Source organism: Azolla caroliniana, unplaced genomic scaffold (assembly GCF_043228905.1).
Source record: "Azolla caroliniana isolate FFs.n. ecotype wild unplaced genomic scaffold, voAzoCaro1.0.p SCAF_10, whole genome shotgun sequence".
Taxonomy (NCBI): domain Eukaryota; kingdom Viridiplantae; phylum Streptophyta; class Polypodiopsida; order Salviniales; family Salviniaceae; genus Azolla; species Azolla caroliniana.
In genome coordinates, this window is record NW_028230445.1 from 11,532,943 (window position 1) to 11,546,620 (window position 13,678).

The following is a 13,678-nucleotide window of genomic DNA, read 5'->3' on the forward strand; positions in this document are numbered from 1 at the left end:
ATACTTATGTCGATTGGGTCGGTGATGCGTCAAATCGTCGGTCAACATCCAGCTTTACGTTTTCTCTTGGGAGCACAACTATTGCGTGGAGTAGCAAGAAGGAGCCGTCGTTGGCTTTGTCGAGCATTGAGGTTGAATACCGAGGGGCTACCGTTGTGACCTATGAAGCCATTTAGCTTTTGGCGGCTGTTGCAAGACCTTCAGATCGAAGTACCAACTCCGATCCCGATCTACTGCAACAACATCAATAGCATGCAGCTCGCCAAGAACCCCATGTTCCATGCTCTCACTAAGCACATCGAGGTGCATTATCACTTTGTGCGCAAATGGGTTCTGAGAGGTGACTCCGATATGTTTGAACCGATCGGCAGGTTGCTGACATCTTCACCAAGCCACTCCGATCAGACAAGTTGCAACAATTTTCGGAGATCTTCTCTGTGTGATTCAAGCTTACCATTAAACCTTTGTTCTATTCCTATGGCTATCCGGCAGAACCGATTGTGTCTACAAGCTTTTGCATGCTATTCTTTTCACCTCTTGTGCCATCAACCTTAGTCCATATTTATTTTATAACAATACTAGAGAAGGGGGATTCTTAATCCCCTCTTGTGCCATCAACAAACAAACAACTTGTATGACGTCTAGCTCCTCTACTCTCCCATCGAGGTATATTTAAGATTAAGCTTATGTGGTTTGGGCTTACAAACACAAATATATATATATATTGATTGATTGATTGATTATATCGTCATCTTTGGAGGTCAAATATAACCTATGAGACCAAAAATATTATTACATTTCATTTTAAACGTAACGTGCGGAAGCTATATGACACACACAATACCAACAGGAGGAAACAATAGGTTTAATGGAGAGCTTAAGACACGACGTACGTGGGAGAGACAGAGAGGGAAAAAAACACAGAAGAAACTAAATTCAAAATAATGTGTAAAAACTCTTTGTACATAGGATGTGCTTAGGGAACACTTTTATATACAAGTTCATACGGAATGACAGAAGTACTGACACATACTTCAATGCTCATAACTAAGCACCTACACTAACTCCCAATTATATTCCCTCGCAGAATATCTGTTCAACAGCCTCCCGGTTTCCGCACGGATCCGGCCTCTTGTTGCGCACCGGTTTACGCACCGGTTTACGCACCAATCCAACCAATGTTGAGCTTGTATCTCAACACTCCCCCTCAAGCTCAACTTGAGGCTCTTCCAGTCCATCGCTCTGGTTTCTCTTGACTTCACACCTCGCTTGCGCTCCTCGACCAATTCAATTCCACGCATCTCGACCCTTTCAATCGGCTTGTCTACTTGTGTGGCCTTTTCCAGCTCCCTTGTTGTCATGGTGTTGGCACCTCTTCTGCTGCCCTTTATTCCTCTTGGCCTTCAATAGATTCGGTGTCTCCGAATCAAACATCCGAGCTGAATCGACTACCTCTAATTCGTCTCTGCTTTTGTCTGAATTGGTTGTCTCCAATTCGTCCTCACTTTTGGCCTTCTCGCCCTTGTTGGCTTCTCTCTCCCATGTTTAGCTTGCTCTGGCTCTTTCTTTCGGTTGCTGCCCTCTCGTCCGCTTTAGGACTCTTCCGTGGATCCACCTTCGGCTTCTTCAGCCGACAGTAAATCGAATTTGTTATCTGATTTGGTGTCACGGTCACTTCCGCTCCTTTCCGTGGTCCTACGGGACTTCTCTCCCCCTCAAGTTTGGCACGTTGTCGCGTTGTTACGCGCGTGCGTGGAGAACAAGGCGGGACCACTGGGGTCTTGGACCGAGGAATAGGTGAGGAAAAGACAAAGAGACACTCACTCACGTATAGACAAAGAAGCGCACGGGGACGCGTCACAACAACACAGGAGACGCGAGTTGAGAACACTAGAGTGTGTATGTAAATATATGCATGTATTTGTATGTATGTAGACGACTCGAACGGTTACAGCCGACCAAGTCGGCGAGGTGGGTGCTGACGCCTGATCACCCATGCACACAGGAGAGCAAGATGGAGATTCTGCTGGAAGCACACAGGCGTTCCACGGAGCAGAATCAGCCTCCTGAGAGCCTGCGCAAAAGAACACTATGGAGAACGACAGAGCAGAAGAGCTCGGTCCCAATCCGACAGCACTTCGTTCCCTCTAGCGCGCGATATACCCCTATCCCCTTCGTCTCCCTCTCTTTTATAGCTCAAGGAGGGAGGCCGTTTCACCCGTTTACATCGCATTAATTCTCTGTCCTTTCGGACAGAGATACTCCTCGATTTCCCCTATAGAATATTGCTACCTAGGATTTAACCCTTGCGCCTACCTATCTACTTTACGACAAGGGACGTGCCCACCTGTAAGGGCCGATTCACACACATTATACACGGTTTGCGCCTGGGGACGGTTTTCTTCACGACATCCGCCCCCACCTAACCGCAGCATCCACCGGTATGCGCCATAATTGGGTTTACGAGAGAAAACCGATCCTTGCGTTATTCCTCATTTACCGGTTCATCCTCCGCCTCAGGCTGCTCATCGTCGTTGTCCATGCTCCCTAGCCCTGGCTCCCCATCGTGTCGTTTCTTGAATGCTTTGATCCTCTTCCCCGCTACCGGTATCGCCATTCTCGTACCGTTGAGCTCCGCGAGATGGTACGTCCCATTGCCATTGGCGCCTATTACTACGTAAGGCCCGAACCACCTCCTCGCAAACTTCCACGTGGCCCTGTGCTTATTGTCGAGGCTGTTGTCGTACACTAGCACCCAGTCACCTTCCTCGATCTTCCTTGGCCTGGACCGGTGTGTTCGGTCGAACCGGGCTTTGTTCCTTATCCTCGCTACTCGAAGTTTCTTCGCGGCTCGCTCTACGTCCTCCGGCCTCCGCTCGAGCTGTCGAATCCGCGCCGCCAACAGTTCCTCCCGGCTCATCTCATCCCTCCAGTCCACCGTGGCCCACGAGGAGATCGTTCGCTCTGTGGGCATGATCGGCTTCTGTCCGAACATCAGCTCTGCCGGCATGAACCCGGTTACCGAATTGTGCGTAGTCCGGTCCGCCCACAAGGCATAAGGTAGCAGCCGTGGCCAGTCCCCGACTCGGCCTCCGCACGCCCGTACTAGCGCTTTGACAATTGGCCCGTGTCCGCGCTCCACCTTCCCATTTGCCTCCGGATTGTACACTGTGGTGAGTGAAAGTTTGACTCCTAGCCGGCCGAACAGCTCTTCGGCCTCTTCTGCGTCCAACTCACCACGGTCAGCCACGATCTTCCCTACGCACCCGTATCGGCATACTACGTCCTCAATCAAAAACCGGCACATGGCTGTCGTCGTCTTGTTCTGCAGGGCTCGGCCTTCAACCTGGTTCGTTAGATCTTCCCGAGCCAGCACCAGATACCGCATTTGTCCTACCTCCATTGGCATCGTCACCAAATCCACCATCCACTTGAAGTGGACGGTCGGAGGGTAGGTCGGGTGAAGCTCGTCCCGATGTCGGATCATGGAGTGCACCTGACAGCTTTCGCAAGTCGTCACGAACCGATGCATGTCCCGGTATAGTCCCGACCACCAGTACTTCCCCTTTAGCTTTTCGAACGTGGCCCATGTTCCACTGTGTCCAGCCCACGGGCTATCGTGGTACGCCGCCAGCAAATCCTCCTGTTCCTCCTTCTTCGCCACCACTCAGAGCGGGATGTCGTTCCTCTTCTTCGGGTGCTTCCATATGTATCTGTCCCGGAGAAAGAATCAGTAGGCTTTCTTCCGAATCCGGTTGGCCTCATCCGTTGTCCATGCCGCATCCGGTGTCATTGTTTTCAGGAACCCGCCGATCTACAGCCACTCTCCGTCATACTTGCTCTTGTCGAAATCGTTAAGCGTTGGAGAGCATACCCTGCTGGTTGTCACGTTAGCCGCCTCGAAGAAGTCCACGCCGACATCCTCGTCTTCTAAAACCATGCCGCCGTCGTTTTCGAACCTCGCCCTTGAAAGCATGTCGGCCATGGCGTTGTCTTTCCCGGAAATGTGTCATATTTCCAGATTCAGGGACTTGATGTACGCTATCCACCTGAGCATTGCCAGGTCCGGCGTCACGCATCCGGAAACCATGCCAAGGATCGGTAGGCAGTCCGTTTCAATAATTACCTCTGTCTCGATCAGGTAGTCTTTATCGGCCTTTACCGCCGAAACGATACCCCAGAGCTCACATTTAACCTGGGCATATCCTCGTTGTCGCTCGCTGAGGACCTTCGCACCGAACCGGATCGGGGAACGCATGTCGTCTTCGTCCTCTTGGTTGACGACACATCCGATCCCGGTCGGACTCGTGTCTACCGTTACGTAAATTGGAGTGCTCTTTCCGTAGACAGCCTTCCGGAGCGCCAGAGCCGCGGCTAGTGCTTCCTTCATCTTCCGGACAGACTCCGTATGCTCGCCTCTCCACTCGAATTTTCGCCCCTTTTTCAGCAACCCGTACAACAGCTCCGCGACGTGAGCGTAATGCGGGACCCATATGTGGTAGAATGTGCACGCTCCCAAGAACCTCCGAACCTCCGTGACCGAGCTACAGTCGTTCTTCATTGCAGAGATGGCTTCTACCTTAGCCGGAGACGGTTTCCGGTCGTACGACCCGCATAGGTGTTCGACGACCATGATCTCTGATTGCCCAAAGGCCGACTTTCCCCTAGAGAAGGTGAGCCTCGCGCTCTTCAACCTCTGCAACACCTTCTCGCAGTCATCGATGTGCGTCGCCACGAATTTCCGGCATCCGTCTGGTTCGATCGTCTCGTCCTTTTCCTCCACCGTGCATCCCTTGATCGGGACGTCGTCCAAAAACGGCTTTGTGATGTCCGGGATACAATCCCTCAGCACTTTGTTCATTGCGTTCACCATGTGAGCCACCGAGTTCGTCCCTCCTTGCGGCAGGGTACACCCCGAGTAGAGATCACCGACCGAGTAAATCGACCTTCCGGCGAAGGCCTCCGCGAACTCGTCTATTGTCGGTCCGATTCCCGCGTTTCGAGTGGTCACCTTGTTGACCGGCTGCAGGTCTTGAATAAAGCGCAGCGTGCCGTCCTTCTTCGGCACGGTAAACCACCGATTCGAGTATGGGGCACTCGACGGTTCGAGGATTCCCATCTCGACCTTTTGCTTTAACAGCTCCATCAGCTTCGGGATGTGAGCTCTGGGTACTGGAATCGGTTTGAGACTCCACGGCACATGCGGTACCGTGAATATCACCATCGATTCCACGATTGTCGGGTCTACGCACCCGATCTCCTCTGGTGAGAATGCGAAAGCCTTCCCGTGCCTTCCGAGCATTCCCCGAAAACAGTCCTCTTCCGCCAGCAGTAGGAAGCCGCCCCCACCGATTTTGAGCTCGCGCAGCATTATGTCGGTGAACGTGTGCCCTATGCGGGTCGGATTTCATAAACTCGGGTCCGATGCAACCCCCTTTATTCGCAACTCGCTGCCCTCCGGCAAGGGAGCCGCGACTGGCCTCACCTTCCGGTCCACAATCTTGTACCTCGTGTTCACTCGGGCCGTCTGAGCCGACTCGAGCCCTCTACTGAAGTCCGCGATGACTTCGTACATCTTTTCCGAACATACTGGAATCGTCCGGTCCTCTTTAAGGACTCCTCCAACTACCTCCCGCAGCTCCCCCAAGGTATCGATGAAAGAGACCGCCTCCACGGCTCCGTTGATTTCTTCTCCGAGGTCGAGGACGCCACATGCCCGAAGTCGCTCCTCCGCCCTTCTCTTCTCTCGGCCAACAACGTCGACTATCGTACACCCTCCGTTGTCGGAGAACCAAAATTCCCTACTTATAGCACAGGTCTTCTTCGCTATCATACACTTGTGGGGTTTTCCCGGAGTGTCCGGACTATCGCGGCCCCACGCCTTGATAGCCCTCTTCAAAAATCCTCCCTGCTTTCGCCCCCAAGGGTCTCGTGGTTCCTCTCATGGTTCGGTCTCACCGTCAGGAACTGGACCGAGTGACGCCCATCCTGGCTCTTGACCCTTGCATAGGCCGAGTCGTTGTCCAGCACCTTGGTCTCCATCCGTGTTGCCGTGATGTACGGTTCTCCTAGTATAACCGGATGTCAGGACGTCTCCTGCACGAAGAAGTGTTGGTCAATCTCGACATCGCTGATCTTTACTCATACGTTCGGGCAGGCTCCATGAAGTTCTTCGGTGGCACGCGTCGCCCCCCGTATTTTCCACCCGTGCTTGGTGTTGATCGGCCATTTTCCCTTCTTATAGAAGTCCATGGACATCAAATTGATTTCTGAACCATGGTCCACCAACGCCACCACCGGTTCATGAACATCTCCGATCTTCACGGGGGTCTCCGTGGTCACTCTGGCCCAGTGCGGCCTCGAATAATGGCTCTCCGCCAACTCGTCTTCCAGCGCCATGTCCTCTATGTGCGTCGTCCGCACCTCCACCGGCTTCTCCGGTTCTGTCTCCGTCGACAGCCTCTTCCTCTTCACCAAGTCTATGATGAAGTCATGGAACTCCTTCTTGGCGATCCCAAGCACTTCCCTCAGCGATAGCTCCACCTTGCTGTCGAGGATTCGTTCTTCCAGGACTTTTCGCAGGTCCGTGGATCTTTCGATTTCTGTGCCCAGCCGGTACTCGCCCTTCTTGGGATTATCCTGGGCGCCGGTTACAACGGCCTCATTCTATCGTTGCCCGAATCGAGTTTCATATCGTTGCGAGGGCCCGGCCCCTCCGGTTTTCCCTACCCGCTTGTCCTCCACCAGAGCCTCGTAGTTTTGACAAGCAGCTTCGACGAAGCCCGTCTTTTCTTCCACCGGGTCACTCCACTCGATTACCTCCCGGACCCGTTTTTCCGCGCGGTCCACCTCTTCTTTCCTCAGCCGCGCGCTAGCGAGGCCTTCCAGAATCGTCGGCCAGAACCCAGCTTTGTTCGTCTTCGGGGCCTCGCCATCTCCGACCCGAATACCAGCTGACACCGAGTAGTGGACGGTCTCCGCGTGATGAGCCGCCGCCTCCTCCATCAGCCTTTTCATACCCTCTCGCCCGACGTTCAGGTTCAGGGCCCTTCAGGTCTCGCTGGCGTGCACCCGATCGTTCCACAGGTACACCACGTTGCTTCTCATCGCCTCGGCGAATTCCCCGCAGTCCTTTCAGATGTGCCCAACCGCGTCACACCACATGCACTTGTTTTCAGCCAGAGCTCGTCGGTCACGGGCCTGTTCGCCACCATCCCTCCGTGCCTGGGCGATCTGGAGATCCTTTACCATCAGCGTCAGCTCCTCTAGAGCTGCTCCCTCGGACGAGCCCTTGACCATGCCGGTTGAAGCCGATTCGGTCTCGAGCCAATCTCGAGTCTCTTTCCTTCGCGTTGGTGGTGTTGGCTCAAGCTTCCTTGCTGCGACAGAGCCCGCCCCTGTCGATCCTTTGTCAACCCATTCCTGCCGTTTGTCGAAACGGCCACAGACCCTTTTCACCACGGCCCAGTCGGTCGTCAGCCCGTCATCAGTCTCCAATAGGAGGCCTACCTGCTCCCGATCCCGCTCGTCAACCGACTTAACAAACAATAGGACACGGCTTGTGTCCAGAATGGCCCGGTCAAGCACTGAGAGGCGCGCGAAGCGTTCCTCAAACTCCCGAAGGAGCACTGACGCGTTCCTTCCTTTGTCAGGGGTCTCCACCCACTCCATGAAGTCCCGCTTCGAAAGTCGAAGCGCATCTTCAAGCCCGTATCTTTCGAGGAGCCAACCTTCGAACTCCTCCCAGGTCCGGCTCTCGGCCCATACCTCGAGCACCTCCGTATGGATGCCCGGCATCGCCACTCGAGGGAATCCGGCCAGACGCCTCTCTTCCGAAATGTCCCTCATTACCATCTCAACCCGGTAGGACGCCAAGTAGCTCGTGGCATCCTTCCCACTAAACCGGCCGATCGTATCGACAACCGCCTCGATAGCCCTATCAAGGGTGCCGGAGCCTTCGCGAGCACTCACTATACGGTCCACAGCCGAAGCCATGGCTTCTGCGAGGTCTGACCCCCTCATCTTCTACTCCTCTGCCGCCTGTTCACGTCGGGTTCACCAAATTTGTCGCGTTGTTACGCGCGTGCGTGGAGAACAAGGCGGGACCACTGGGGTCTTGGACCGAGGAATAGGTGAGGAAAAGAGAGAGAGATGCTCACTCACGTATAGACAAAGAAGTGCACGGGGACACGTCACAACAACACAGGAGACGCGAGTTGAGAACACTAGAGTGTGTATGTAAATATATGCATGTATTTGTATGTATGCAGACGACTCAAACGGTTACAGCCGACCAAGTCGGCGAGGTGGGTGCCGATGCCTGATCACCCACACACACAGGAGAGCAAGATGGAGATTCTGCCGGAAGCACACGGGCGTTCCACGGAGCATAATCAGCCTCCTGAGAGCCTGCGCAAAAGAAAGCTATGGAGAACGACAGAGCAGAAGTGTAAGGAATCGACACTCCGATTCACCTTCACCGCTCGGCCACAACCGAGGAAGCGCGAATCAATGCAGCAGAAAATAGGAAACACAGAGAAAGACACGATAACACAGGGATTAACGTGGAAAACCCTAGACGGGAAAAACCACGGGAGTGCAAGACTCCAACTATCACTCTACGCTGGGAAATATACAATGGCGAGCTGCAAGGCGACGACCTTGAGCTCGCTATCCTCGCCACAGGCGGCGGTATTACACAGAGGCGTCGACCTCTTCCTTCTCTCTCTCTCGGCTGCTCTCACTCCGCTCCCTCTAGATGAAAAACAGAAAAATGAGCAACAACATGAAAACTGTTTGCCCTAAGTCATATTTATACACATATGACTTTCGGGCTATTTACAACTATAGCCTCAAGGGCCCTTGGCAAACATATTCACAAATATGTCCCCGCATCCGGATCTCTCTCCGGGTACATTCGTCATCCGGCTCCGTAACCGGGATCTTCATCATCCGGTTCCGAAACCGCAACCGGGCTTGTCGTCATTCATCTCCGACATCCGACCATCCCATCCGAAAGGGACCGTAATCCCAACAAACTCCCCCTTCACTTCGGCATGGGATGTCTCTCCAATCCGATCCTCGTCCGGCATGCTTCCAGCTTGTCGGGTGTGAGCACCTTGGTCAGCATATCCGACCCGTTCTCGTCCGTGTGGACCTTCGTCAGCACGAACTCCTTGTCTTCTATCCTTTCCCGGATCCAGTGATATCTTCGCTGGATGTGCTTCGTCCGGGAGTGATAGGCCGCGTTCTTCGCAAGGTGGATGGCACTCTGACTGTCGCAGTAGAGTCGGTACTCCTCCTGCTGGATACCGAGCTCTCTAATGAAGTCCTTCATCCATATTATTTCCTTGCCGGCTTCAACAGCCGCCATGTACTCCGCCTCCGTGGTTGACAACGCAACCGTCTTCTGCAGCCTCGACTGCCATGAAACAGCTCCCCCTGCATACGTCATCACATACCCTGATGTGGACCGGCTGGTATCTGCATCAGCTGACATATCCGAATCGGTAAAGCCGTCGAGTTCGGGCTTACCGGAGCCGAATCGGAGGCACACGTTTGCCGTGCCCTTCAGGTATCGGAGTATCCACTTGGCCGCGTTCCAATGCTCTTTGCCGGGATTGCTCATGTATCGGCTCACCACTCCGACTGCGTATCCAATGTCCGGTCTTGTACACACCATTGCGTACATCAAGCTTCCGACGGCAGAGGCATATGGCACTTTCATCATGTCCTCCTTCTCAGCCTTTGTCTTGGGGCTTTGCTTGCTGGACAGCTTGCAGTTTGCCGGGAGGGTCGATCCGACCGGTCTTGCTTCCGACATGTTGAACCGTTTAAGCACCTTTGTCACGTACTTCTCCTGTGACAGCCACAACTGCTTCTTGCTCCGGTCCTGGATGATGTGCATCCCTAGTATTTGTCTCGCCGGACCCAAGTCCTTCATTGAGAAGGTTCGGTGAAGAGCCTTCTTCAGCATCCGCATCTTGACCTGGTCCCGTCCGACGATCAACATGTCGTCCACGTACAGGAGGAGTATTAGAAAGTCTCCTCCTTCGAACTTCTTCACAAACACGCAGTGGTCGGACTGCGTTTTGAGGTACCCTTCGTCGGTCATGAAAGAGTCGAACTTCCGGTACCATTGCCGGGGAGCCTGCTTCAGTCCGTAAAGGCTCTTCTTCAACCGGCATACCAGGTGCTCCTTCCCTTTCTTCTCGAATCCTTCCGGTTGCTGCATGTAGATCTCTTCTTCGAGGTCACCGTGAAGGAATGCCGTCTTCACGTCCATCTGTTCTACCTCGAGGTCCATGCTTGCCGCTATGCTCAGCACCGTCCGGATGGAGGTCATCTTCACTACCGGGGCAAATATCTCGTCGAAGTCGACGCCCTTCTTCTGCTGAAACCCCTTTACCACGATCCTGGCTTTGTATCTCGGGGGGTTTCCGGCATCTCCCGGTTTCAGCTTGAACACCCACTTGTTTCGAAGTGCCCGTTTTCCTTTCGGCAACTCCACAAGTTCATATGTGTGGTTCTCATGCAGGGAATCCATCTCGTCCTGCATGGCACTCAACCACCTGCGGCTCTAGATGTCATGCTTTGCTTCTTCAAAGCTCTCCGGCTCCCCCTCGTCGGTTAGCAGCACGTGCTCTGGTTCCGGAAATCTCCGGGGGGCCCTTCTCTCTCTTAGAGGATATCTCCGTTCCGGAGCTTCGGTAACCGGCTCCTCCGTTTCCTCTTCATCCGAATCCATTTCGGGATCGGGGCCGGTTCCGGTATCAGTTTCATCTTCCTCGGCCGGTTCTGTTTCTTCACCGCCTTCGGCCGGATCCTCGAGTGCTAACCGGTCCCTTGCCGGTCGGGACTGCTCCTCGTAGAGTTGATCCTCACCGGTCGACTTGGAGCTCTTCATCTTCTTCTCCGACTCCCAGTCGGCGAGTGTCTTGTTCTCCATGAAGATGATATCACGACTCCAGAATATCTTCTTGTCGACCGGGTCCCATACTCGGTAGCCGAACTCGTCATCGCCGTAACCGAGGAATATGCATGACCGGGTCTTTGGATCTAGCTTTCCTCTCCGGTCCTTAGCCACATGCACATATGCGAGACACCCGAACACCTTCAGATGCCGGTAGGATACTTCCCTGCCGGTCCACACTCTCTGCGGCGTGTCTCCGTCCAAAGGTACTGAGGGTGATCTGTTTATCACGTATGTCGCCGTCGACATTGCCTCAGCCCAAAACCCCTTCGGTAATTTCGCATGCGCCAGCATACTCCGAACCCTCTCCATTATGGTCCGGTTCATCCTCTCGGCCAGCCCATTCAGTTCCGGCGTCTTCGGCACAGTAAACTCGAGCCGGATTCCCTTCGAGCGACAGTACTCCTTGAACTGCCCCCGGTATTCCCCTCCGTTATCCGTTCGTATCGCTTTCAGCTTCTTGCCGGATTCCCTCTCCACTCTCACGTGGAGTTCTTTGAAGACGCACAACACTTGGTCCTTTGTCTTCATCGGTGCCGTCCACAGTTTTCGGCTATGATCATCTATGAATGTTACGAAGTACTGGGCTCCGCCATGTGACTTCGTTTCTACCTGACACACATCAGTGTGCACCAACTCCAATGGTGCGCTACGTCTCGTCGGTGGCCTTGAGTGGAAGGAGGTTCGGTTCTGCTTACCGGCCAGGCAATCGGTACACTTCTCCAGGTGCACATGCTTCACTGGAATAAGGTTGTCTTCTGCAAGCCTCTTCATCCCCTTCTCACTCATGTGGCACAGTCTCTTGTGCCACAGCTCACCGGCAGTGTCGGCTGCCACGTTCAACTCTTCCGGACACAACCAGGCATTCATAAGGTACAGTGTGTTGACTTTCCGGGCCCGAGCCACTATCAGGCTCCCCTTGCTGAACTTCATTACGCCGTTCCGGATGCTACCTGTGTAGCCTTCATCGTCTAGCCTCCCGGCCGAAATCAGGTTCAATCGAACCTCCAGAACGTGTCTGACATCCTTCAGCAGCATTTTGCATCCGGTCGAGGTTGTCAACCACACGTCTCCTACGCCGGCAATCCGGCACGTACCTTCATTTCCCATCCGAACACAGCCATGCTCACCGGCTGTGTAGGATGAGAAGTATCTTCTTTCCGGGGTCAGGTGGAACGACGCTCCGGAATCGACCACCCAGGTAGTCTCATCGCCGGCAATGTTTAGTTCACCTTCTTCGGTGATGAGCATGATCTCCTCTTCGCTTGCCGCGAGTGCCGTCGTTCCTTTCCGGTCCTGCCCTCGCCGATCCGAACCATTCCGGTCCGTGGCTCCCCGGTAAGCCCCGTTCCGTTCCGAAGACTTCTTCGAATCGGTGTCGTCGGCTCCGTTGTCTTTTCGGTAATGCCGACAATTCTTTCGGAAGTGCCCCGGCTTCCCACAGTGGAAGCATGTGGGCCTTCCTCTTGACTGCGACCGGGTCCCCGACTTCTCCCGTCTTTGCGGACTCCGGTTCCGTTGTCTTCCCCGATCCGATTCGGTAAACAACATCTTCGGATCGGAGGCCGGTTCTTTATCTCTCCGACGCGCTTCTTCGTTCAAAATACTTGTCTTTACCGTTTGTAGGGACAAGTTATCTTCGGTGCAGGAGGTGCTGAGAGTCACCACCAAGTTCTCCCAGCTTTCCGGCAATGTACACATCAGAATGATGGCTTGCATTGCATCCTCCAGCGGGAACTTGATCGCCGCAAGCTGGTTCACGAATCCCATGAACGTGCTTACGTGTTCCACCATACTCTCGCCGTCCCGGTACTTGAGGTTCACTATCTTCCTCATCAGGGAGGTCCGGTTCAACGCATTCTTCCTCTCGTAGAGGCCCGACAGCTTCCGCCACATCTCATATGCGTTGGTGTCGTTCGCCACATGTTGTAGAACGCTCACGTCGACGTATTGCCGAATGGTTGCAACGGCTTTCCGGTTCAGAAGCCTCCATTCCGTCTCAAGTACCCCCTTGGGTATTTCCGACCTGTCGATCGGTTCATACAGATCCCGAACAATCAGCAGATCCTCCATCTTTATCTTCCAGTCGGCGTAGTTCTGCGCATTCAGCACCATCATCCCCGGCTGCCCGCTGCTGCCGCCTTCCATTTTCTGCACTGCAGTCGCTCTGATACCAGTTTGTAAGGAATCGACACTCCGATTCACCTTCACCGCTCGGCCACAACCGAGGAAGCGCGAATCAATGCAGCAGAAAATAGGAAACACAGAGAAAGACACGATAACACAGGGATTAACGTGGAAAACCCTAGACGGGAAAAACCACGGGAGTGCAAGACTCCAACTATCACTCTACGCTGGGAAATATACAATGGCGAGCTGCAAGGCGACGACCTTGAGCTCGCTATCCTCGCCACAGGCGGCGGTATTACACAGAGGCGTCGACCTCTTCCTTCTCTCTCTCTCGGCTGCTCTCACTCCGCTCCCTCTAGATGAAAAACAGAAAAATGAGCAACAACATGAAAACTGTTTGCCCTAAGTCATATTTATACACATATGACTTTCGGGCTATTTACAACTATAGCCTCAAGGGCCCTTGGCAAACATATTCACAAATATGTCCTCGCATCCGGATCTCTCTCCGGGTACATTCGTCATCCGGCTCCGTAACCGGGATCTTCATCATCCGGTTCCGAAACCGCAACCGGG